Here is a 27473-nt window from a genome sequence, read left to right as displayed (position 1 = left end):
CCCCATATCCCTCTCCCTGTCTCTCCATGGCTGTTTGCCCCAAGCACACCCGTCCCCCCAAAGCAGCCCCCTTTCCCTCTCTCGCTGACTCTCTCTCTGGCCCCCTTTCTCTGTCTGTCTTTCTGTCCCTCTCCCTGCCCCTGTCATTTTCCCCATTTCCCTGTGCAGCAGCATTTCCATCCCACTTCCCTATGCAGCAGCAATAGCATTTCCCTCCTATCCCCCCCTTTCCTGTGTAGAAGCAGTAGCAGGATTTTCCGCCACTCCCCCTTTCCCTTTTCTTACCTTCTCTTCCCTGCTCCGTTCGACCCCTCCCCCTTCTTTTACTGGTGTTGTCGATCCGGCCTGCTCCTGACCCTCCCACCGCCGACAAACCTCGGGACTCCAGCCGCATAGGCAGCACTTTAAACACGCTGCTTAGCGGCCTTCAACTGGCGATTTCCTCTGCCGCGTCTGTCTCCGATGATGTCATCAGAGACCCGGAAGAGAAGGGCGCGAAGCAGCGTGTTTATAGTGCTGCCTACGTTCAAGAGAGGAGCCAGGGGTGAGATAGGCCGCCGCAGTTGTGTACCTGTTTTTTTTTATTTGAAAGCCGCCGCCGCAGACTCAGATAGAGTCCTTGGGCCCCCCCTTCCCTTCCCCTCCCTTGTAAGTCGGCGATTCAAGCAGCCTGTGCAGCAGTCTTCACATGCTGCTTTGGGTCCTTCTACTGCGCTTATTTGCTCTGCCGTGTCTCTGATGACATCATCAGAGACGCGGCAGAGCAAATCAGGGCAGTAGAAGGGCCTGAAGCAGCGTGTGAAGACTGCTGCACAGGCTTCTTGAATCGCCGGGTAGGTATTCGGGTCAGCGGCAAGGGAAGGGGGGTGAGCGGCAAAGAACTCCTCTGGTCTGTTGCGGAGGGCGGCCCGGCTCGATTTATTGATTCGTTGGGGGGGGGGGAATTCGCTGTGTTGGGGGGAAGGGTAGGCAGACGCGGGGACTGTCCAGTTCGAGAGAGGAGACAGGGTGAGGAAGGCCGCCGCAGCTATGGAAATTTTTTTTTTATTTGAAAGCCGCCGCCAGGGCCGCGCATGCGCAATCGTGTTTCCGCAACGGGATCAGGGAACACGATTTTTTTAGTGCACATGCGCGTCCTACCATTTTATTATATTAGATATACAAGCATGATATTAGCACATCGTATCAAAGTACAACAACAGCAAAGTAATATAATGGGGATACGATCTGAATATGGCGATCTTTTAACAAAAGAGAAAGATATTCAAGATAGATTTGTGGAATTTTACAAGAAATTATATACAGTGGAACCTCGGTTTGCGAGACCCAGTTTGCAAGTAACCCGGTTTGCGAGTGTTTTGCAAGACAAGCAAAACACTCAGCAAACTTTTGTCTCGCAAAACGAGTGTTGACTCGCTACACGAGCTCTCACTATGGTGGTCCAGTGGTAGGTACCTGCCTGTGGGTGCTGCAGCCCTTGCAGCGTGGTGGCTTCCTTTCCTTGGGGACCCCGTGCAGCTCTCCTCCCTCTTCGGCCGATGCATCTATCGTCCACCAGCGCCTCCCGGCTTCCGATTGAAGCCAGCCGCCATCCTCCAGACACATGCGCAGGACCTCTGAACTCCCCCGTCAAGCCGGCACCGCTCCATCAACACGCGCACCACATACAAGCATGCAGGACGTCCTGCGTGCTTGTACATGGTGCGCGTGTTGTTGGAGCGGCGATGGCTTGACAGGGGAGTTCAGGGGTCCTGCGCATGCGTCTGGAGGATGGCGGCTGGCTTGAATCAGAAACCAGGAGGCGCTGATGAACGGCAAAGGCATTGGCCGAAGAGGGAGAAGAGCCGCGCGGGGACCCCGGGGAAAGAAAACCACCACGCTGCAAAGGCTGCAGCACCCACAGGCAGGTACCCACCCCTGGGTCACCATAGTAAACCTTGGTTGTGGAACGAATTGTTTCAGTTTACAATGTGGCCTATGGGGACATGTGCTTTGATATACGAGTACTTTGGATTACGAGCATGCTTCTGGAACGAATTATGCTCGTAAACCAAGGTACCACTGTACATCAGAATATCAAGGACAGGAAATATCCCTGACACAATACTTGTCTCAGTTAGAATGAAATAAGCTTCAAGATTTAGAGGTTCAGAGTCTAGATGAAGATATAACTGAAGACGAGATATGAGGTGTAATACATCAAATTAAATCAGGCAAATCTCCAGGAATGGATGGATTTACAGGATTGTTTTATAAAAAATTTATATCTTATGTAACTCCTTTATTAGCAAAGTTATTTAACAATCTAAAAGATAGAGAACAATTGCCATATTATATGAGATTAGCGGGAATTACAATATTACCTAAAACAGGGAAAGATAATACCTACTGTGCGAGTTATAGACCTATCTCCTTATTGGGAAGTGATACAAAAATTATGGCCAGAGTTCTTGCTAATAGATTGGCACCATTTATGCCGGCACTTATTCATCCAGACCAGGTAGGCTTTATTACCAGTAGACAAGCTTCAGATGGGATCAGGAAGGTATTAGACTTGGTATGGAGAGCTAAGAGAGGAAAAAAACTGGGTGGGTGGCAGTCTCGGTCGATGCTGAGAAAGCTTTTGATTGAGTTGAATGGAGGTTTATGGATGCAGTATTGGCCCACAGGGGTCTGGGGAAAAGGTATAGGGACTGGATATTTACATTATACAATAATCCATTAGCATGTGTTAAAATTAATAGATCCTATTCCTCCACATTTGAACTCCAAAGAGGGACAAGGCAGGGTTGCCCGTTATCCCCCTTGATTTTTGCTTTAACTATCGAGCCTTTAGCACAGAAAATTAGACAATCTCAACAGGTAAAAGGCCAGAGGGTGGCGGGTGAAGAGCAAAAGCTCTCAATGTTTGCAGATGACATATTAGCTATTGTTGAGGCATCTGAGAAGACTCTAATCACCCTTAAAGACATTATGAGTGAATTTGGCCAATTATCAGGGTTTAAAGCCAACTTAAATAAGACGGAAGCTATGAATATGTCAGCATCAATAGAGAAAATCATGGAATTGCTAAGATCAGTAACCTTGAGATGGGTAAAGGGTCCTATTTGCTATCTGGGAATAATTTTGGGAACAGATTGGACATCTCTGTTTCAACAAAATTATATACCATTGGTTAAAGATATTCAGATAGACTTATACAGATGGAATAAGTTGTTCATTTCTTGGCTGGGTCGCATGGAAGTGGTAAAGATGATGATTCTCCCCAGGTTTCTTTATTTATTCCAAGCATTACCGATAGAAATTCCAAATCAGTTTTTTCAAAAATGGAACAAAATGATATTAAGATTTATATGGGGAGGAAAACGGCCAAGGGTTGGAAAGCAATCAATGTTTAAGTCTAAGGCGGAAGCAGGATTAGGTGTACCTTCTTTGGAGAATTATTATAAAGCAGCACAGATGAGAGCAATAGTTGAATGGCATTCATCTCCTCCTAAGCTTTGGGTAAAGGTAGAGAACAAGCAATGTTAGAAGGGAAAGATGGAATAAGAAAATTGAAATACCTACGATGGCTGGGGGAGAAAGAATTAATAAACATAAATAATCCTGCCATTGTATCGAGCAATGGTGCGTCCACATCTGGAATACTGCGTTCAGTATTGGTCGCCGCACCTCAAGAAGGACATGGCGGTACTTGAGAGAGTCCAAAGGAGAGCAACGAAACTGGTAAAAGGGCTGGAACACTGCCCATACGCCGAGAGGTTGGATAGGCTGGGGCTCTTCTCTCTGGAAAAAAGGAGGCTCAGGGGAGATATGATAGAGACCTTCAAGATCATGAGGGGCATAGAGAGGGTGGATAGGGACAGATTCTTCAGACTGAAGGGGACAACAAGTACGAGGGGGTATTCGGAGAAACTGAAGGGAGATAGGTTCAAAACAAATGCAAGGAAGTTTTTTTTCACCCAAAGGGTCGTGGACACTTGGAATGTGCTACCGGAGGAAGTGATCAGACAGAGTACGGTACAGGGATTCAAACAGGGATTGGACGGATTCCTGAGGGATAAAGGGATCGTGGGATACTGAGGGAGGAGCTGGGATGTAACACAAGTATAGAAAGCTAACCAGGTAATAAGTATAGAAACCCAACCAGGTCGTGCATGTGCAAGACCGGAGGGTTAGAACTTCGATGGGAAGATAGGACTTCAATGAGAAACCAAGGTGGCAAGGGAGCCCCTTCTGGTGATTCAGACAGGTCGTGACCTGTTTGGGCCGCCGCGGGAGCGGACTGCCGGGCAGGATGGACCTGTGTTCTGACCCGGCGGAGGCACTGCTTATGTTCTTATGTTCTTATCCTGTTAGTAAATGTTCCCTGAAAATATGGAAAAGTGTTAAGAAAAAACTCCTGGGTAGAGAAAAAGGCATTCTTTTCACCCCTATATTGCATGCACAAGATTTCATACCAGGGAGGGAGGGGGTAATTTTTAAGAAGTGGGAGGATAAAGGATTAGTATGTTTTGGTCAATTAGTTAAAGAAGAGGAGGTAAAAGCCTTTATAGATATTCAGAAGTATTTTCATCTAGAAATCTAATCTAATCTAATCCTTAGGTTTGTATACCGCATCATCTCCACGTTCGTAGAGCTCGATGCGGTTTACAGTAGGAGAAATAGGAAGGAACTATAACAGAGGGTTAGAGGTAGAAGTGTGAAGAAAATTTAGAGGACTTGGGATGCCAAGATATAAGAGTTTCCTTGATTCCTAAGTTGGAGGGAGACTTATATTTTTTGAGAAAAGCCAGGTTTTCAGATGTTTGAGGAAAACTTGGAGAGAGCTCAAGTTCCGAAGAGGGGAGGTAAGGTTGTTCCAGAGCTCAGTGATTTTGAAGTGGAGGGAGGTCCTTAGCTTTCCTGTGTGGGAGAACCAGTAGCCAAAGGGTGTATTTTGTGGTTATATAAAATTATAAATGATGATAAATTAACCAAAACATCATGTATGAAAGCATGGGAAAAAGATTTGGGGAAGGAATGGTCAATAGATGAGTGGAGGGTAATTACATTACATCTTTTTCAGACAGCGAGGGCTGCCATTTTGGTGGAAAATGCTATTAAACTCCTAGTACGATGGTATATTACCTCGGTTTTAATTAATAAATATGCCAATCAGAACGATGCTAGCTGTTGGAAAGGATGTGGCGAAAGAGGTACATTTTATCATATGTGGTGGGAATGCCAAAAGGTCCAGGAGTTTTGGGAGTATGTTTTTGAGTATATAAGCAGACTAATTCAGATTCCACTTAAGCTTAACCCTGAAAGGGCACACCTGGGAGTAAGAATAGAAGGTTTAACATTTTCTCGATCTAAACTTTTGGATTTGACATTCATAGCTGCCAGATTAACATTAGCTCAGCAATGGCGTATGCTAAATGTAGCTACCTTGAGAGATGTAAGGGAGCATTTAGGAATAGTATATGAAAAATATAGACTCTCGGCTATTCTAACCAATCAATGGGCAAAATTTAATGATATATAGGGGAGTTATATGAAATTGTAAAAAGAAATCTCTGAAGGATTCAGCTGATCATTTTGGTTTTTGGAATTAGGTTTTTTGGGAGGGGGGTGAGATAGGGAATGGGAATGTTTAAATTGTGCAATGATAAGTTGTTCTTGCTTTTTTTTTTAGTTTAACAAATATTATGAGGCATATTCACTTTAATTGTGTTTTGCGTGGGTTTCGTTGTATTAGAAAATATTAAATAAAGAATTTAAAAAAATATATATACAAGCATGATCAGAATGCTGTGATTCTCCTATAAAACGTGTACAAAAAGGCTAGTTACTGATTGTAGGAGAGACTTTGTGAGGAAGGGAACTTGAGCATCAACTAATCCCCAAAATTAACAGAATCTCTTTATCCATACAGTAGATATATAGGAACAGATAATATTGATGATAGCTTGGTTTTTTCTCTAGTAAAATGAAAGATTCAAAGATTGTCACAGGTTTTTTGTGTTTGTTGTTGATTGTCTTGATTAATTTTCAATTTTCTTTTCCCTTTCAAGAACCAAAGCAAGCATGTTGCTGACAATGAATCTTCCAACGCTATTTGTTTGTGACTGAATCATCCCCTCGTATGAAAGAAGCATTTTTTTCTTCATACACTTCCAGTCCAAAAACCTATCACTAGGACTGCAGCCTTATGTACATCCTCTGGGGAAATCAATAACAAATCAAGCTGCTATTCGATTCGATTTATTGATGTAACCAGGTGAGACTGCCAAAAGTGCCCGACTGTGGGTTGTTGATTGCCAGGCAGACAGAAGGAAGATGAGCCATGGCTAAGTTTCACACTGATCTCATAAATTCACCTGCAGTAGCTAATAGGATGAGCCTATAACTCCAACGGAGAGCTCCTAAAGGCAGGGATGTATTTCATTCCATTCACAGAGCATTGATGATTCTAATCAAACTTTTAGCTACACTGATAGATGCTGACTAAAGCTCTAAAACCACATGCTTTCACAAGCTCCCTCTCACTTCCACCCCACTCCTTCTTATCCTACCATAGAACACTTCCAAGAGTCTCCTCAAGACCAGGGTTAGACAACAGGATTCTATAAAGACCCAATGGGGCCTTTATGTCTTTTTAGAACAACTGCGCTCAACTTCAGGAAAGGGAACTATGTTGCTATGAGGGAAATGGTGGGGAGGAAGCTCAGAAACATCTTTAGGATGGAGACTGTAGGAAGCGCCTGGACCCTATTCAGGGACACCCTGCAGGAAGCACAAAGAATGTACGTCCCCAGTTTCAGGAAAGGCTGCAAGAACAAGCGGTCAAAGGACCCGGTTTGGATGTCAAATGAAGTAAAGAGGGCAATAAATGACAAAAAAGTATCCTTCCGGAGATGGAAAAAGGACCCAACGGAGGAAAATCACCAGGCGCACAGGAAATGCCAAAAGGAATGCCACCGAGAGGTTAGAAAAGCAAAAGGGGAATACGAAGAGGGGCTGGCCAGGGAGGCGAAAAACTTCAAGGCATTTTTCAGTTACGTAAAGGGGAAGCGACCAGCGAGAGAGGAGGTGGGGCCGTTGGACGATGGGGATAGGAAGGGAGTGATTAAGGAGGATAAAGAGGTAGCTGAGAGGTTGAACATGTTCTCGTCGGTTTTCACGAGCGAAGACACATCTAATATACCGGACTCAGAGGAGCTCATGAGTGGGGAACAGGCTGAAAAATTGGAGCACATAGAGGTAAGTAAGGAGGATGTCCTCAAACAGATAGACAGGTTAAAATGCGGCAAATCACCGGACCCGGACGGGATCCACCCAAGGGTTCTGAAGGAACTAAGACAAGAAATAGCGGGCACAATCCAGCATGTTTGCAACCTATCCTTGAAATCTGGAGAAGTACCAGAGGACTGGAAATTGGTGAATGTCACACCTATCTTCAAGAAGGGATCGAGGGGTGACCCCGGGAACTACAGACCGGTGAGCCTGACTTCAATTATAGGGAAGATGGTGGAAGCTATGATCAAAGACGGCATCTGCGAGCACATCGAGAGGAATGGCCTACTGAGAACAAGCCAGCACGGATTCTGTAAGGGAAGGTCGTGCCTAATGAACCTTCTGTACTTCTTTGAGGGAATAAGCAGTCGGGTGGACAATGGGGAACCCATAGACATCATTTACCTCGATTTTCAAAAGGCTTTCGACAAGGTGCCACATGAAAGGCTGCTTAAGAAGCTGTGGAACCACGGGGTGGGAGGGGATGTGCACAGATGGATCAAGCACTGGTTGTCGGGAAGACTGCAGAGGGTCGGAGTAAAGGGCCAATATTCTGACTGGCGGGGAGTCACGAGCGGTGTGCCACAGGGATCGGTGCTGGGGCCGTTACTCTTCAACATATTTATCAATGACCTGGAAAAGGAGGCAAAGTGCAAGGTTATAAAATTTGCAGACGATACCAAACTGTGCGGCAGAGTTAGGTCCAGGGAGGAGTGTGAGGACCTGCAAAGGGACCTGGACAAGCTGGAAGACTGGGCAAACAAATGGCAAATGCGCTTTAACGTGGAAAAATGTAAGGTCATGCATATAGAGAAAAAGAACCCGTTGTTCAACTACAAATTGGGGGGGGGGGCATTGTTGGGAGACAGCAGACTTGAGAGAGACTTGGGTGTACTGGTGGATGCATCACTGAAGCCATCTGCACAGTGCGCAGCAGCCTCGAAAAAAGCCAACAGGATGCTGGGCATCATAAAGAGGGGCATAACAACCAGGACGCGGGAAGTCATCATACCATTGTATCGAGCGATGGTGCGTCCACATCTGGAATACTGCGTTCAGTATTGGTCGCCGCACCTCAAGAAGGACATGGCGGTACTTGAGAGAGTCCAAAGGAGAGCAACGAAACTGGTAAGAGGGCTGGAACACTGCCGATATGCGGAGAGGTTGGATAGGCTGGGGCTCTTCTCTCTGGAAAAAAGGAGGCTCAGGGGTGATATGATAGAGACCTTCAAGATCATGAGGGGCATAGAGAGGGTGGATAGGGACAGATTCTTCAGACTGAGGGGGACAACAGGTACGAGGGGACATTCGGAGAAACTGAAGGGAGATAGGTTCAAAACAAATGCAAGGAAGTTTTTCTTCACCCAAAGGGTCTTGGACACTTGGAATGCGCTACCAGAGGAAGTGATCAGGCAGAGTACGGTACAGGGATTCAAACAGGGATTGGACGGATTCCTGAGGGATAAAGGGATCGTGGGATACTGAAAGAGGTGCTGGGATGTAACACAAGTATAGAAGCTAACCAGGTAATAAGTATAGAGAGCCAACCAGGTCATGCATGTGCAAGACCGGAGGGCTAGGACTTTGATGGGAAGATAGGACTTCAATGAGGAACCAAGGCGGCAAGGGAGCCCCTTCTGGTGATTCAGACAGGTCGTGACCTGTTGGGCCACCGCGGGAGCGGACTGCTGGGCAGGATGGACCTATGGTTTGACCCGGCGGAGGCACTGCTTATGTTCTTATGTGTCTGCTTGCTTTCATAATCTAGGTGATCTCTTATAAAATTGCTCTCATAAAGTACATGCACAGAAAGTATGATGTGCGTAAAACATTTCCTGATGGTGTAGCTTAGTCAGAGCAGAGGAAATGGATTGGATTAGAATTCTGTTCTAGAATGTTGCTCGAGTAAGACCTGGGCTTTAGTGTGTCTCTCTTATATTTTTAAGTTTTTAGTTCGATTTAGTTTTATTTTGTTAGTTTCTACTTTATTTTGTTCCTTTCATCTACCCTATTCATAGTTTTACAGGGTTCTGTACTTTTTTCTTTTAATTTTCACTCGGGCGAGTCAGAAAACATCTTAGATAGGAGGAGTTTGACAGTTATAGAATCACCAAAACAAAAAATAGGAACTTTGACTATTTCAGCCTTTGTAACCAAAGCGGTGCTCAGAACCGTGTAACGGTGAGAAAATCACGAGTCGGGGAATACTCCCCTTTGAGTGTTTTCAGTCGTCTATCATTGCACCATCTTCATTTGGTAGAAAGGGGATGAAATAGACTTCAACAAAATCTCAAGTGTACTTAGTAGTGTAGAACAAACTCCAAAAAAGTTCTAAATAAAGCTCATAAATTAACAAAAAAAGTTTTTTTAAACTTAACTTAACTGAAATAAAGGAGAAAGGAAGTTGTTTCACTCCAGCGGGTCCTGACGCGTTTCGCCAGTGGCTTCCTCAAAGAACCCCCATATGCTGGCTGTAATCAAGAGTAAAACTTCTCCTCTGCTCCCAAAATTACATCACTTCCTATGGGAGCAGAGAAGTGCTTAGACGTTGCCTTTATAACAGAGGTACCTTTTACCACATTCAATAGAAGTGCCTGGTTATAAAATGTATCCTCATTAGGGATATTTCTATAAAGAATATGCCAGCATTTAAGTGGCAATGTGCATATGTTTGTTTATTAAAATTTGGTATCCCGCAATTTACAACAGATCAATGCGGCTTAAAAAACACAATAAAAACTGTTAAAACGAGAAAAGAACACCATTATCAATAGGAAAGACTTAATCTAAATATTAAGGAGAGAAAATTAAAAAAACTTTTTGCTGTGGTCTCGTGAAAATGAGTTTTCGCAACATAGACTTAAATTCTGGAAATAAAAGTTCACTTCGAATAACTTGTGGAAGGTCCTTCCATAAGAATGGAGATAAAAAGAAGAAAAAAAACAGAATTACGAGTTGATTCATAATGAGCCATTTTTGGTGAAGGAAGTATCAGTCTCTGAGAGTCAACTGACCATAATGTACATGTTGAGGTATATGAAATAGTTTCAGCAGCCAAGTATGATGGAGCTGAATAATGTAGAGCTTTAAAAGTCAAACAAAGAATTTTAAATTTAGATCTATAATGTACAGGCAACCAGTGTAAACTTATCAACAAAGGAGTGACATGATCATATACTTTGGCACGCAGCTCCTGATTGGTGAGGCCCGACTTTAGTGCAGGAAGAGGCGGTTGGAGCATACAGTGAGTGATTTCCTTCACTCGCCGGCACTCCGGCTGCTCTCTCCTGCCTCTCCGGCTGCCCTCTCCAGTCTCCCCCGCTAAAAACCGTATTCGCAGTTTTTCAGCATTCGCGGGGGTTCCTGGAATGGAACCCCTGCAAATATCGGGGGAGTACTGTAGTGTAAAACTGCATTTTCTGCTCATGAACTTAAAAGTCTTTGTTGAAAACTCATTTTTTCAATTTGGCATTTAATTTGAGGTAGTTTAGATTCAGTAGACATGAGAAGACAGCATTTACGAGATCACAACAAAAAGGTTTTTTTTAAATTTGTCTCTCCTCAATATTTAGAGATGGAAAGCTGTAAGCAGAAACAGATAGAGATGCAGAAAAATAAATAGAGGAAAACTGAAAAAAAGGTTAAAGTCAGAGATGGAATGTAGGAGAGGAAGTGAAGACAGGAAGGAAGAGAAGTGGTAAATAGACTCCAAATTTCCAAGTTTATTTAGGGCTCCTTTTATCAAGCCGCGCTAGCGGTTTAACATGTGTAATACCGCGCGCTAAACAGCTAGCCGCTACCGCCTCCCTTGGGCAGGCGGTAGTTTTTAGGCCTGCGCGGAGGTTAACGCGTGATTAAAAGTCACGCGCGTTAACCCCACTAGCGCAGCTTGATAAAAGGAGCCCTTAATCTTTGATATACCGTTGATATACCTAAAAGACAGAAAAAAAAGAAACTGCTGAATAAAATGACCAGACAACAAAATTCTGCTCTTAGACCCCGAGTCTATAAACAATACCAGCATTTAGGACCTAGATCAACAAGCCTAGATGATCTGGTGCCTAACTTACCCCTCCCCCCTCTTACTAAATTGTGATAGCGGTTATTAGCGCAGGGAGCCGCACTGAATGCTCCACGCTGCTCCCGATGCTCATAGAGTTCCTATGGTTCTGTGTCAGGTTGAACAAGAGAAGAGTGCATGACCACTCTGGGAATATGCTTGACAGATTTTGCACAAGATAAGTTGAAACAGCTTTTCTGTTTAGACATATTGTTAGTTGCATTAAGTAGCTTTGGATTTGGATTTTTTTTTTTTCCATCTCTCTCGGCCCATTTGCTTGGTATGACAGTGTGTTGACTGCCTGTGAAGATCCAGTGAATTTGTGTCATCTATTTTTTTTTAACTACATAAGAACTGCAACAAACTTTAGGTCTTTGGGGGGAGTGGAGGTGGAATTAGTGTAATTAAAGCAGTTTTTGCATTTATTTAACATATTTTACAATATAAAAAATATTTTTTAATATACTGGATGGTAGTATCAATATTATACAGGGTTAATACATTTATGATAGTACAGTAAGATTATATTGATGCCTAAGTATGTTTAAGTATAATTACTGAGATAAAAGATTTGTTCATGTACTGTGAATGGCATATTTAGCTTCATTGAGTTGTATGTAATGAATATGTATATCACACCGATTTAAATAACATATTACTAAACCACACTCTCTGTGAACAAATCACACTACACAACTTTTTTCTTTATAAAATAGCTCAACGGGAATACCCCATTGGGCCAGAAAAGCTGGACTGGAACAAAGCCTTTTCTACTTCAGTTCCTTTCAAAACCACATTATCCCGTTTTTAAAATTATCACACGTTCTCTTGCTGTATTGAAAATTGTTACCACAGTCTCATATGATTATAGTTTATGCTTTCTGATATCAGCATTGGATTCTACAATCATGTTGCTCAGTCGGCCCAACACAGGGCTATGTTTCGCTGGAACAGCGTCTTCAGGAGCCGCCATGGGAGCAGAGAAGCGGAGACTTAGAAGAGACATGATAGAAACCTTCAAGATCCTGAAGGGCATAGAAAAAGTAGATAGGGATTTTTCAAATTATGGGGAACCACAAGTACAAGGGGGCACTTGGAGAAATTGAAAGGGGACAGGTTTAGAACAAACGCTAGGAAGTTCTTTTTCATCCAGTGGTGGATACATGGAACGCGCTCCCGGAGGCTGTGATAGGCAGGAGCACGTTACAGGGCTTCAAAGAAGGTTTGGATAGGTTCCTAGAGGACAAAGGGATTGAGGGGTACAGATAAGAATAGACGTGGGTTACAGGGATAGGAATAGAGGTAGGTTATAGAAATAGTCAAGGATCACTGCTCAGGCAATGGGCCTGGTGGGCCACCGCGGGAACGGACCGCTGGGCGAGATGGACCTCCAGTCTGCCTCAGCAGAGGCAACTTCTTTTGTTCTTATGTTAACTGCTTCAGGTTTTCATCGAGTTATTTCACCTTTGCAACAAATTTCAATTTACTAGTGTGGTTCCATCTACTTAATTACCTAATACTCTACAGTTTAACTTATACATGACTATCTCAACATATATGAATTAATTTTTACCTTATCATAGTTCATTTTATCATATAACAGCAGCAGCATGAGGTTCAAAACCTCTGTAGCAACTTTCTTCTCCTCCAACCTAAAGACAGACTACACCTTCCCACCATGCGTTACCTTATGTAGACTCCACCTCCATTATCTCCACCTGTCACTTTCCTCCTCATAACACATGCCATTCCACCTCCTGGTTCAACAGTTTTCCACTGATGGATGAGCCGCTGTTCTTTATGTAATAACACGTCAGTCACATTCCCTCCCCTATTCAAATTCATATGAACCAGTACTACAAACCTGACATCACTCACTTGATGACCCAGTGGCTAACCAATGGCACATCAACCTTACCTAGCCTTAGATTACTCAAGTGCTGAGCAATTCAGAGTTTAATTTTCCTTCTAGTTTGGCCCATATACCACTTGCCAAAAGGGCATTTAATGCCATATACTACCTGTAGGGTGTTACAGTCAGTGTAGGTTCGCAACTGAAATCGCTTGCCAGAAGAGAGTACCATCACTTGATTACATTCCATGGCATAGTCACAAAAGCATTACACATGAAGTGCCCTGTGAGAGTCGACTGAGCAACATGATTGTAGAGTCCAATAGTGATATCAGAAAGCATAAACTATAATCATTGTGGTTGAGCAACATGAAACTGTGGTAACAATTTTCAATACAGCAAGAGAACGTGTGATAATTTTTAAAAAATGGGACAATGTGGTTTTGAAAGGAACTGAAACAAAAAAGGCTTTGCTCCAGTCCAGGTTTTCTGGCCCAATGGGGTATTCCCGTTGAGCTATTTTATAAAGAAAACAGCTGTGTAGTGTGATAGTGTGGTTTGGTAATATGTTATTTAAATCAGTGTGATATAAATATATTTATTATGTGGTAATAAAATATAAGTAGCCCCACCCGTTTCTTGATTGTTCTAGTTTTTTGATCGTGCATCCTGTACCCTCTGTGCCAGTATAATGTTCTATGCTGGTGTGGCTGCTCGTTTTGTAATGTTTTTTTATATTATTCCCAGTTGATTGTACTTCTATGCCTGTATATTACTCGGTTGCCTTTGTATTTCTTGTATGCCCTTTGTTTCTTTGGTTGACCTCAATAAACATGATTTACAAAAAAAAAAAAAAAAAGGCTTCTTAAAGTTAGTAGGTGTTTATTGTTGAGTTAGCTGAAGCCTTTTTAAGTGATTTAAAGCCCTGTTTGTCCTAATGAATATGTATGAGATAAATCTGCAGCATTGCTTCCATTGTATGCAAATTAATCTCATGTATATTTGTTGCGGATATTCTGAAAACCTAAATAGCTGGGTGTGTCCCGAGGGCTGGATTGAGAACCACTGGGCCATAATGAATACCATATTCATTTGCTGACTTATGGTCTAAGACAATGCTTTTCAACCCAGTCTTCAGGGCACACCCAGCCAATCAGATTTTCAGGATATTCACACTGGTTTCAGACAAACTCAGCAACTAGGCCATAACGCTGAGTTCCTGCCCAAAACATGTAAAAATAAATTAGAATAACTTGGATGTTCATACCTACTATACTTGTTTAGTTTCTCGGCTGTTTATACCCACTATAGCATGTAAAATCACCTACTATATCTCTGATGTTCTCTATTTATCATAACTCAATCTTTGTACTACTCGCTTCTCAAATACGTCTTGTCCATATTTGTTCTGACTTTCCTGTGTGTGTACACTCCTGTAACCCGTTCTGGGCTCTTTAGGGAGGATGGGCTAAATAAATATACCTGAGAGAGATTTGCATTCCAAGGAGTTAATGACTGTAAAATTATCTCATGCGTCTAGTATTTATTGTAGCTATTCTGAAAACCCACCTAGTTGGGTGCGCCCCAAGGACTGCGTTGGAAAGCATTGCTCCAAGAAAAAGGGTAATCAACTACCCCCAAAACCCCCCATACTACATCCCAAACCAGATTTGTCCGCAGCCCTTGAAGACTGATCGGCCCTGGAAACAGATCCGAGAGTTTGGCAGAGCTTGGAAAGTTCTGGCCACTGGATTTGGAGGAAGAGGTCTTCAGCTGACAGGGCCTTGGGATCTCCACCAGTTTAGGTATTTATATTTTGCATTTGGGCAAGGGGCTGGGAGAAGGTGGGGTTACATTTTTGGTAACCACCCATTTTGGGCTAAATGCCACTGTCCATCCTCCCCATCAGCTATCTCGCAAATCATTAAACACAATAAAAAGATCTCTGATGTACATATCCCAAAACTAACATGCTCACAACAAGGCCCCTACATAGGAAAACACAACTACAAACAGTGCCGTAGTAAGGGGGGGGGTGGCGGTCCGCCCTGGGTGCCGTCTTGGTGAGGGTGCCGGCACTCCTCCTCATCTCTGCTCCCCCTCTCCTTCCCACTCCGAGTACACGCCTTTATTTCCCCCCACTGTATCTCTGACTCTTCACTTGCTTGAGCAACAACTACATTCTGCTGCTTGCACCAGCCTCGGCTCTCCTTGTGATGTCACTTCTGGGTCCCTCACCTAGGAAGTGACGTCGGAGGGACAGCCGATGCCGATACAGGCAGTGAGTTGGTAATACTGCTCACGCCAGGGAAGTCAAAAGAGGTACAGGGTAGGGAAGGGGTGTGCATGGCAGGGGGCAGGGAAGGAGTGTGGATGCAAAGAAGAGGGTGGGAAGGGGCACCACTGCCTCGGGGGCCTCTCATGCTTGTTACACCAGTGAAGCCATAGAGAAAGAAATAGTAACGGTACTCTATACTTCGAAAATAAAAAGAAAGCGGTGCAAATTTACTGTAAAACTGCATTTTCTGTTCATGAAATTAAAAATAAAATTATTTTTTTTCTACCTTTGTTGTCTGGCCATTTTATTCACCAGTTTCCAGTTTCTTTTTTTTTTCTGTCTTTTAGGTATATATGTGATAAAAGGTATATCAAAGATTAAATAATCTTGGAAATTTGAAGTCTGTCTACCACTTCTCTTCCTTCCTCTCCTACATTCCATCTCTGACTTTAACCTTTTTCTTTCCTGGGCCCCACACTCTGCCGTCCAGGCATCTAACTCAGCTGCCTTCAGCTCTGCCTTCAGTCCTGGTCCTGCTGAACTAGGCAGCAATAGGAAAAAACAAAAGCCGCAGGAGCTTCCCTCTTGCCTGGGTCGCTATAAGCTCTGCTAGTCTCGATCCCACCCCTCAAAAACAGGAAGTCATTTCTGAGGGGGGGGGGCGGGACCAAGACCGGCAGAGCCTAAAGCTATGCAGACAAGAGGGCTCATGGCTTCTGTCTTCGTTATTGTCATCCGGTTTAGGGGGGGCCAGGGTTGAAGGCAGAGTTGATGGCAGCCGAGTTAGACACATTGGCGGTGGGGGGGGGGGCCAGGGTAGCGGCCCTTGATTGTACCCCCATCCCCCACAACAGCCCAGGTTGGGAACCACTGATCTGAGTATCAGAAAATTATTTTAAAGGAGCATCAGAGTTAAGACACCTTATATGAAACTCAAGCTTGCTTTTACCTTTGATATAAAAGGTCAGGAGGGTGATTAAAGGAAAGGACTATTTGCTCCTGCAACTGCAAAATCCAAATGTTCTCTGGTGTCCAGTTTATAGATGTTCTGCCCGTCAAGCTGTTCAGTAGCTTCAGGCTTAATTATACAGCCAGTGACCTTAAACAACTTTGAAGTGCTAAATCTACAGTGGGCTCAAGTAGCCAAAGCCCTCTACTGAGCTGGGAAACCAAAGAAAGATTCCTTCCAGCAGCTGTACGTGTAATGAGAGCTTAGTGGTTTCTGTCTGGAACAAGACAATATACACCTGATCCAAGTTATAACCTTGAAGTCCATCTGGCTTTTGATATTTTATAACCCTGAAGGTAGCCCAGTCAGATCTCTATAGATGCGTGCTCAATGCATCAAGACAATAGTTTGCATTTAAAAAAAGGTCTTGCAGACTTTTGCCGTAGGCGTCTGGGAATGTTTAATGATGACTAGATTTGGCATGCCAACTGATCAGGTTTCAGATTGTGCATTTTATCAACTGGAACACTTTTCATGACTTTTGTAATCTAGTGAGACTAATCATCAACCCCCCTAATTCTATAAATATGCACACCCAGGGACGTAATAAGGGTGGGGGAGGTGGGACAGTCCACCTAGGGTACCGTCTTGGCGAGAGTGCCGGTACCCATCCTCCTCTCCTTCCCACTTCTCCCCCACCACGCGCCTTCTTTTTCCCTCTCCTCCTCATACCTATATCTCTTCGCTGGCGTGAGCTTAAACTCCAGTCTGCTGCTTGTCAGCATTGGCTCTCCCTCCGATGTCACTCCCAGGTCCCGCGCCTAGGAAGTGATGTCTGCGGGCGAGCCGATGCTGATGCAGGCAGGGCAGGATTAACCAATAGGCCTAGTAGGCATGTGCCTAGGGCCCGAAATGGTCAGGGGGGCCCGATGAAGGAGGGCATCAACACTGTTTTTTCCAAACGGCGATGGGCCCTCCCAGCATCGATCGGCAACATGGCCCCCCCCCGATCAGCAACATGGGCCCCCCGATCAGCAATGCGGCCTCCCCCCATCGACGGAAAATATGACAAGCAAGCAACGCGGGTAAGAAAAGCAACGGGAACTGTAATTTTGCAAGCGATGCTGCTTGCCCAAAGCTTCCCTCTGACGCAGCTTCCTGTTTCTGCCTGGGTGCATGGTGGGGTGGGGTGGGGCGGGTAGGGGGGGCCCAGTGTTTTTGTGTGCCTAGGGGCCTTCAACGAATTCATCCTGCCCTGGATGCAGGCTGCGAGTTGGTGATGCCCCTTGCGTCGGGGAAGTTTCAAGAGTACGGGTTAGGGAAGGGGTGCACACATGGCGGGGGAGGCAGGGAAGAGGGTGGGGGAGCTGTGCCACCACCCCATGCACCTCTCACCCTCGCTACACCACTGTGCACACCTAATTATATGCTTAGCAGCTAAGATGTGTGTGCAAGTTACAGAATATAGTGTCAGGTTTGCATATAACTTAATATAATAATTAGTTGTTAATTGGCATTAACCATTTTGGGCTATAATTGGCAGTCATTAGCAGTTATGCGCGTAACTCCCTAAGTTGATATTCTATGAACTGTGTGCACAAAGGCACAGATTCTATAAACGATGCCTATAACATAGGCGCTGAGGAACATGATCCCATAGAGCATCTCAATCTTAAGTTAGGCACCTATAGTGGACGGATGCCAGTATGCATATGAACTGTAGGCACACTCTTTTTATGCTGGGGGAGGGGTTTAATTACTGGCGCCCATGATCTTCCCCTAGCGCCACCTGAAAGTGGTAGTTACCTAGTGATCTAGGTGCCTACCTTCCAATTAATTTTAATTTTAGCCAGTTATGAGGTGCTACTCAATTGCTAGTTATTGGCACCAATTAAGCTTTTTAAATAATTAAGGCCTTGTTTCCTAATCCACAACAGAACATTGCCTCCTATTCCATGACTCTTTAATTTTCATTGGCAGTCCATAATATAAGAACATAAGAATTGCCACTGCTGGGTCAGACCAGTGCTCCATGGTGTCCAGCAGTCCGCTCCCATGGCGGTCCCCAGGTCAAAGACTAGCGCCCTAACTGAGACTAGCCCTACCTGCGTACGTTCCGGTTCAGCAGGAACTTGTCTAACTTTGTCTTGAATCCCTGGAGGGTGTTTTCTCCTATGACAGACTCCGGAAGAGCGTTTCAATTTTCCACCATTCTCTGGGTAAAGAACTTCCTTACGTTTGTACGGAATCTATCCCCTTTTAACTTTAGAGAGTGCCCTCTCGTTTTCCCTACCTTGGAGAGGGTGAACAACCTGTTCTTATCTACTAAGTCTATTCCCTTCAGTACCATAAACGTTTTGATCATGTCCTCTCTCAATCTCCTCTGTTCGAGGGAGAAAAGGCCCAGTTTCTCTAATCTTTCGCTGTACGGCAGCTCCTCCAGCCCCTTAACCATCTTAATCGTTCTTCTCTAGATCCTTTCGAGTAGTACCGTGTCTTTCTTCATGTACGGCGACCAGTGCTGGATGCAGTACTCCAGGTACAGCGACATGATAACCTTCTCTTTAATTGTTCGTAATCCCCTTAATCATTCCTAGCATTCTGTTCGCCCTTTTCACAGCCGCCGCAGCTTCATTGACTTGTTGACCAGAACTTCCAAGTCTTTCTCCACTTTTAACCTGTCTAGAATGCATCATGTGAAAAGGGGATGGCACTTGATATACCACTGTTCTGTGCGTATAAAGTGGTTTACATGTCATTGGACACCATTCTCAGTCAACCACTCTAACCACAAGGCTACTCTTCTTTTTTTTTTTTTTTTTTTTTAGGCTACTCTTCTTTACCTTCACATTCTCGTTGCCTGTCATAATAATAGAAAGTGTTGTTCCGCCTTCGAAGCTTCTTCACAAACCCTGTTTCTGGCCAGTGATCTACCATGTCCACATGTTTCACTTGTTTATATTCAATTTCTTCCGTATATCCAGCCTGCTGAAATCTGTGCAGGTGTCCTGTCTCATCAGACCATTGGTTTAACATCAGGGGCTGCCATGGCTCCAGCAACTTTAACAGACATTTTTCTGTGGTTGGTCTTGGGCGCTTCCTTGCAGGCCTCGGCTGTGCTCCCGCTGCTGGACATCAACTGGCGGGCGGCTCAGAACAGCTTTGAGCTCCGAGCCTCGGTAGCCACTGCCACCGCCGCCGAAGCCCAGGGCCGAGCTGCACTCAGTCCGCCGCACGTCTCACTGGGTATCCCGCTAGGATGTTCCTCGTCACCCCATTACCAGCGCTCCCACCGGCTGCAATCTAAGGTTCGCCCGCAGCAGGTGCCGGAGACGCCGCCTCCTCACTCCGCCATGGATCCCGGTCGCCCCTACCTGCCATAAATAATATGTGAAAAGTAATTTTCACAGAAAGCTTTTCATTACCTGTAATTTCATGATGGTATAAAGTCTCCTTCTTGTTTATTTCTTTAAGGCTCACAGCTTTATCCTGGAAGGATCTTTTGCATGTACTGTAAAGTATATTTACTAACACCATATGTATATGTGCTAACACCATAATCACACTTTATCTGCTGCAGGGCCCAGGGGTAATTCTATGATGCGATGCCTAGCAGTTTGGCTTGTTGTTTTAGTTCGTAATGAACCTGAATCACAAAATCCTCCTTGTTTCATTTCTTGTTTAACTTTCCACTCTATGCTCTGTTGTTGTCACCTCTCCAAATCCCATAACAAAGCATTATATCACTATTTCATCTCTTTATCCACACTTAAGTGCTTTTGAGCTGCTGCATTACACCTGGCATTTGTCCTCTACTGCTCCACTTCAGAAAAATGATATCTGAAACCTGGGCAGTGGAGATTTCATTCCATCTTAGAGAACGCTTGTAACAGGTAGTGCAAATTAAGTTCTCTGCGCTGGTTTTTGTAATACCAGTTGTAGCTTTAGTGTGGATTCCAACCAATTTGAGCACTTTATCTTCAAATTAAACTATTATTTAGCTGAGAGCGGTGGGATACTGGTGCTACAAAGCAATGTGGTGGGATAATAATAATAATAACATTTTATATACCGCAGGACCGTGAAGTTCTATGCGGTTTACAAAGATTAAAAGATGGTACAAGTTGAAAGAACTTAACAGAGGTGAAAGATAGAGGTTAACAATTCAAGGGAACCCGTTATTGAAACGAAAGAGTTGTACGGGTCAGTTGTCTAGAAACTTCAGGAACAGATATGTTTTTAGGCGTTTCCTAAATTCCCCATAAGTGGAAGGTGTGAGCAATTGTTCTAGATTAGGGGTGTCCAACCTGCGGCCCTGTGAAGTATTTTGTGCGGCCCCGGTCGAGGGCAATGCAGTGTTTTCCTCTTCTTCCCCGGGTGTTTACCATCTTGCCAGCTCCCTCCTGTGTCTTGCTGCAGCGTTTGAAAGTTTGTGCGGCCCCAGAAACATTTTTTTTGAGCCAATGCGGCCCAGTGAAGCCAAAAGGTTGGACACCCCTGTTCTAGATCTTTACCTCATAATGCTGCTTGGTGTGAGAGAAGATATTGGTGGTGTCTTTTGAGTTTACATCCTCTAACGAGGGGGGGGGAGAGAAACGAAGTTCAGGTGTGTGCTTCTCTTATGTCTGTTGGCTGAGAAGGAAAAAAGGTCAGTTATGTATTTAGGGGCCAAGCCATATAATGCTTTAAAGCAGAAACAGGCGAACTTAAACTTTATGCGTGCCTCCATCGGTAGCCAGTGCAGTTGTCGGTAGTAAGGTGTGCAAACACTAAATTTCTGGTTTCTGCACCAGAGCTGCTACGGGAGAGGGGGGCAAGATTCCCTTGGGCCCAGCCTCCAAGAAGAGCCTGGTGCCAGCCATAGAAAAGCCACCCTGGGTTCCGTGTCCTGCCTCTTCCTCCCCTCCTTCCCTTAACAAGCATCTCTCTGAGTGGGTCACCAGCAGCGATTGGTTTCCCAGTCAGCTGCAGGCAGCATGTGAGAATCACTGCTGGCGGGAGGGGCGGAGTAAAACATATCAATTCAGAGTTTTGAGAATCGTGACATATGTGTACAAAAAAAAAACAACCCACCCACAGCCATCTATTAAATTATGCCCCTTTTGAGACATTTTTTCTCTTTTAGAAATGAGAGCCTCCAGGATGGAAAATTCAACTCAAGTCATTTGTCATTCACCTCACTGGAGCTCAAGATCACTTTAAAGGATGCTGGATCCTGTAGGCTGCCATTGCTGAAAGAAAACTAATATGATATGTACAAATCCTTCAACTTTCAGCAGAAATCTCAGTCAGAGTGAAACTATAACATGGTAGAATATGTACAAAGTGCACAAAGATAGACTATCTCCTCCTATTATCCAGCTGGGCTAGAGGTTTTTAGAGCAGGCTGGCGAGGTAAGTACTCCGACGTTCATAGGAATTTTATACTTGATAAAAAGGGCCCTATAATTGTCTTTTCCCAAAAATTTTCAGTTTATTTACAGGGGCAGGGAAAGGATGGGGGGAAACTTTCCCAATTTTCCATGATTTTTTTGTTAGTTTTACACTTGTTGCATTAGAACTTTTAAATCCTCATTACAACATTTAGATTATACTTTTTTTTTTTTTTTTTTAAGACAGGCTAATAAACCAGGGACCTGATATTAAAACCACTGACTAGTTGCATTGATCAGGGCCAACCATGACTTCTTATTGGCACTATCCATTTGGTGCTGCTGAAAATCATTGCAGACCTCCCCAATGCTATACGAATAGTACCAAGGTGGAGTTTGGGCAGAGGAAAAAGTTATCCGAATAGTGGCAATTGTCAATCAGCTGTCCTGATAGCTTATCCGAATATTGCATTCAATTCTGGTCTCCTTATCTCAAGAAAGATATAGTGGCGCTAGAAAAGGATCAAAGAAGAGCAACCAAGATGGTAAAGGGGATGGAACTCCTCTCATATGAGGAAAGACTAAAACGGTTAGGGCTCTTCAGCTTAGAAAAGAGACGGCTGAGGTGACATATGATTGAAGTTTACAAAATCCTGAGTGAAGTAGAACGGGTACAAGTGGATCGATTTTTCGCTCTGTCAAAAATTACAAAGACTAGGGGGACACTCGATGAAGTTACACGGAAATACTTTTAAAACCAATAGGAGGAAATTTTTTTTTTTTTCACTCAGAGAATAGTTAAGCTCTGCAACACGTTGTCAGAGGATGTAGTAAGAGCAGATAGCGTAGCTGGTTTTAAGAAAGGTTTGGACAAGTTCCTGGAGGAAAAGTCCATAGTCTGTTATTGAAAAAGACATGGGGAAGCCACTGCTTGCCCTGTATTGATAACGTGGAATATTGCTACACCTTGGGTTTGAGCCAGGTACTAGTGACCTGGATTGGCCACTGTGAGAACAGGCTACTGGGCTTGATGGACCATTGGTCTAACCCAGTAAGGCTATTCTTATGTTATGTTATGTTATTTATTTCTTATATACCGCTAAATCCGTTAAGTTCTAAGCGGTTTACAGAGAAATATACATTAAATATACAATAAAGGATATAATAAAATAAGATAAATAAATAAAGAATGGGTACTTTGAAATTTGAAATATGTTCTTATGAATAACTTAGGACAGCAAAATGGTTGTCTAAAGTGATTCAGAGGTGGTGTACTGCTACCGGACTGAGAATTGTCATTAACCAGATGACAGCGGTGCTGCCAGCTCTAGATGAAAATTCAGCGCTACTCACTATCCAGATAGTGGCAATAAGGTGGGCTATTTTACCACAAGTCGTGCTTAGCACTAGGTCCCATTTTATGAGACCTTGTGCTAAAATAGCACAATTTGTGGTAAAATAACCTGCCCCCCCCCCCCACCAACATTTAAGAAACTCATTGACTGCCATTCAAATTGTTGATTGTGAGCTTCTATGCCACTACTAATGACTGGGAAGTTAATTCAGAGTGTTTGCATGAGCTTCTGTAAAGGTGTTACAGTACATGAACTCTGTACTGAAATACACGGAGCTCTGTGGTGGTGTTACAATACAGAGTTATTAATACTGGCATGATTATGCCATAAATCAGTCATCCTACTTATACGAGGGTCATTTCATACATAATGCACACTATTTTTTTATTTACATGTTTTTTGTTTTTTTTTCCAAGTATTTCTTTACAATCCTTCAATATAGTCTCCCTGCTTTGCAATGATCGGGTCCCAACGTCCAGGAAGCTTCATTATTCCATCCAAGACACCATTTTCGTTCAGTTGCCGAATGGCTCGGGTACCGGCGGAAGAAAGCTCTTCCAGAGATGCTAAACCATGTCCACGCATAGGTTGTTTCAACTTTGGAAAAAAGTCGAAGTCTGGTGGACTCATGTCTGGACTGTAGGGAGCATGAGGTAGCACCTTCCAGCCATATTCGTGCAGTTTTTCCAATGATGAGCAGGGAGCTCCATCTTCCCCATGACCCAAAAAAATTTTGATGAGCTCAATCAAAAGTCAAACAAATGATTTTTGCTTATGATCATGAAGGCATCATCACAGACAAAGTTCCATGTGGAAGAAATGTCACAGCAGTGTATTATTGTGATTTGTTGCAAAAAAATGCACAGAAAAAACCTGACCTCAGTTACTCTTGGCTGGGCCACTCATTCTTCACGACAATGCTCGCCCGCACATAGGGAATGTCATTGAAAAACTACATGAATATGGCTGGGAGGTGTTACCTCAAGCTGCCTACAATCCATACATGAGACCACCAGACTTTGACCTTTTTCCAAAGTTGAAACAATCTATGCGTCGACACTGTTTTGCATCTCTGGAAGAGCTTTCTTCCGCCGGTACCAGAGCCATTCAGCAACCGAACTAAAACGGTGTCTTGGATGGAATAATGAAGCTTCCTGGACGTTGGGACTTGGTCATTGCAAAGCAGGGAGACTATATTGAAGGATTGTAAAGAAATACTTGAAAAAAAATAAAATAAAACATGTAAATTTAAAAAAAAAAAAAAAATAGTGTGCATTATTTATGAAATGACCCTAGTATTACTGGCACATCAATCATCCTATTTATATGTATATGTTTATAACAAATCAATCGTCCTACATGTATTCACATATAATACTAGGTTTAGTATTGCAGTTAAGTACGTAATATTTACACACTTCCTAAGGAGTTTGGCCAATTCAACTAAATACAATCTATATACACGTATCTGTACCGTGTTTTATGTTTATCTTTGAAATACTGTATTATCTTCCTCAGAGTCTAGTTTGTCTATTTATATCCCTATTGAGTTCATTCTATCGTGTTCCTGATGGGGGGAGGGAGTCTAGCCAACTGTCTCCTCTACATTGTTTTATTGGCTAAAGTAGTCTGTGACTGATCTGCAAATATGCATTTATGAACATAAATTCCTATTGTTTTCCAGAATACACTGATGCAGCCAAGTCTTTCATTTTTTACATTGTTTTTCCGTGAATGATGGAAGAACTATTGTGAATTCTGAAAGCAGATGAAGAGGATATTGTTTCGCTCTGTGCTTTTATTACTTATGATCGTTATTATTCGTTTAGGGTCCCTTTTATGAAGCTGCGCTAGTTTTTTAGCGCGAGCCGGTAAATGGACCGATGCTTATAGAATTCTTATGAGTGTCTGAGCACCTATCTTGCAGTTTCATAAAATGAGGGGAGGAGAGTTAATTTTGTGTTTCAGATTAGATTTAGGGCTCCTTTTACTAAGGTGCGTAGCGTTTTTAGTGCACGCAGGATTTTAGTGCGCGCTAAACCCACCCTACGCTTCTAGAATCAACGTCAGCTCAACGCTGGCATTAAGGTCATACGCGCGGGGCAATTTAGCGCATGCTATTCCACGCGTTAAGGCCCAAATGTACCTTTGTAAAAGGAGTCCTTTATGTATGTATTTCTGTACTCCACCTTGAACTGAAGTTAGTTTTGGAATAAGTGAATGAATAAATAAATACTAATCAGTTTCATTTTCCATTTCATTTTCAGATATCAATTAAAAGCTATATTACATTTCAAGAGATTCCAAAGAAAAGGTAGAGGAAGGTGGAATGGATAGAATAGTATCACCAGAGAGTTTGAATGTATCACAGTTTTTGGAGTCTTCTAAAGACATAATTGAGAAACGAGCAACTCTTCTCGTGACCTTCAAGACAGAACTTGAGAAACAAGACATTTTGAAATTATATTTCCTGAAAAAGCAAGAGATGTTTTGTGGTCAACGGGTGATAATTTTTCCAGATGTCTCTAGACAAACCCAGTTTAAGAGGAAACAGTTCCTTCAGCTAAAGCCTAAGGTTTTGGCAGTCGGAGCTACTTTCTTCTTAAAATTTCCATGTAAATGCCTGATATCATATGGAAATGATAAATATGTGTTTTTTGATCCAGCCCAGGTGGAAGATTTTATCAAAGAGAAACCTTTGTTGAAAGTTTAATTCCTTATTTTGGTTTACTTTTGGAGGATGATGTATAATATATATAATAGCCATTTGCCTGTTCCTAGAAAGTAGATAGAAAGATTTGCTTTGACGTTTTATTTGTACTGGCGATCAGCTTTAATGTGGACTAGGATACGGTTGAATTAGTTTTCTTATATTATGTTAATTCCCATCTGGGAATTTACATTTTGTATTTTGTAATTTTTTTTTTTGTGTTCATTCATGTATGTTTGTTACAGAGATATTGTAATGAATAATCCAATAAATAAAGGAAAAAAAAAAAAAAAAAAAAGCTAGCCCTTTACATAATCAAAATTAAGCACTGTAGGATTCCTTTTCTGTAACTTTAAAATATTTTCCTCCTGGGTCAGTATCAGGCTAGCTCTGCAGATACCATGACAGTAATGAACCTCCCTGTGTCAGTATGTGCTGTGTCTGTGGTTCATCTTTGTGAGTTCTCTATATAAGAAAATACGATATCGGTTTTGTACCATGTCCTTTAAGGAATATTCAGATGCAAGTAGAAAAACACCAGACAAGTGGCTCAATCATCACCTTGTTTCCAGTCTGCATACGGGAACTTGTTTTTACATTACATTAGTGATTTCTATTCCGCCTTTACCTTGCAGTTCAAGGCGGATTACATAAGAATTGTTAAGATATTAAGAAGTTCTTAGGAATAGTTTGAACATTTTCCTAATCTGCTAAGGAGTAGTTGGTAATTGCAGGAGGAGTTCGGAACATGTTTGGTTGTGTTATATTGGTTTTATGTATTTTTTGAAGAGTAGGGTTTTTGTTTCTTTTTTGAAGGTTTTGTAGTCTGTGGTTGAAGTCAGCAGACTGGTGAGTTGTCGGTCCAGTTTTGCTGCTCTGGTGGCCAGTAGGTTATCATACATTTTTCTTCGTTTGACATGTTTTCAGGCAAAAGGGAAATGCAAATCCCAGAAGGCAATGGGATAAGCTCGAAAGAAGCTTGGGTTCATAGTGAGAGAAATGGTCAGCAGGAAAAAGGGAGGTGATAGTGCCTCTATGTAAATCTCTAATGAGACCTCCATTTTGGGGATCTTTTAGTAAGTAGCATCCCACAGCAAGTTTCAAATGTGCATACACTGCCCACGTGCTAAAAATATTTTTAGCTTTTATTTTGCTGAGGTGGCTTGTTTGGGGCCGAGAGTGGGCGTTTCTGCACTTCGCATTGCCACATGCTAACTGATGAGCGTAGGATTAGCGTGTAAAATAATGGTAAGGGCGCATGTTCAGTTTTGTTAATGGCCACGTGACATCAGCCTACATTGTAGTCTTGTGAGCTGTGTTGCTTGTTTGTAGCCTTTTAACTACTTCAATTTCTTGTGACTTTTATGTTTTGATATTTAAGACAGCCAAGGACCCCAGTAACACCCCCTGAGGAAGGCATTTTTATTTTGCCGAAACACAGCCTGTGTTGGGTTATTTTTAGTGTATACATTATTTGGTTTCTATCCTGTGGGTCACTTGTGACTATATATACCTTTTGTGGATTGTTTTTGTGATTAATAAGCTTTCAAATAACTTAAAAACAATAAACTACAAACTGGTACATCTGATCTATTTCACAATCTTTTGTTGTTTTGCTG

General features: G+C 43.0%; 2 long non-coding RNA genes across 3 annotated transcripts in view; one reads left to right on the top strand and one right to left on the bottom strand.

Annotated features, from left to right (window-relative positions):
- The window catches only part of LOC117369014, a 99140-nt gene that overhangs the window by 55858 nt on the left and 15809 nt on the right, over positions 1–27473 (bottom strand). The gene's annotated exons all lie outside the window — the stretch shown is intronic.
- On the top strand, positions 461–25546 carry LOC117369015. The gene is made up of 3 exons (XR_004541061.1): positions 461–544; positions 6057–6262; positions 25412–25546. It is a non-coding gene; the product is annotated as an uncharacterized LOC117369015 (long non-coding RNA).

The sequence above is a fragment of the Geotrypetes seraphini genome, chromosome 11, assembly GCF_902459505.1.
Source record: "Geotrypetes seraphini chromosome 11, aGeoSer1.1, whole genome shotgun sequence".
In the NCBI taxonomy this organism is placed as follows: Eukaryota; Metazoa; Chordata; class Amphibia; order Gymnophiona; family Dermophiidae; genus Geotrypetes; species Geotrypetes seraphini.
Note: the sequence above shows the minus strand (reverse complement) of the source record. Positions and strands in the feature narration are given on the sequence as shown.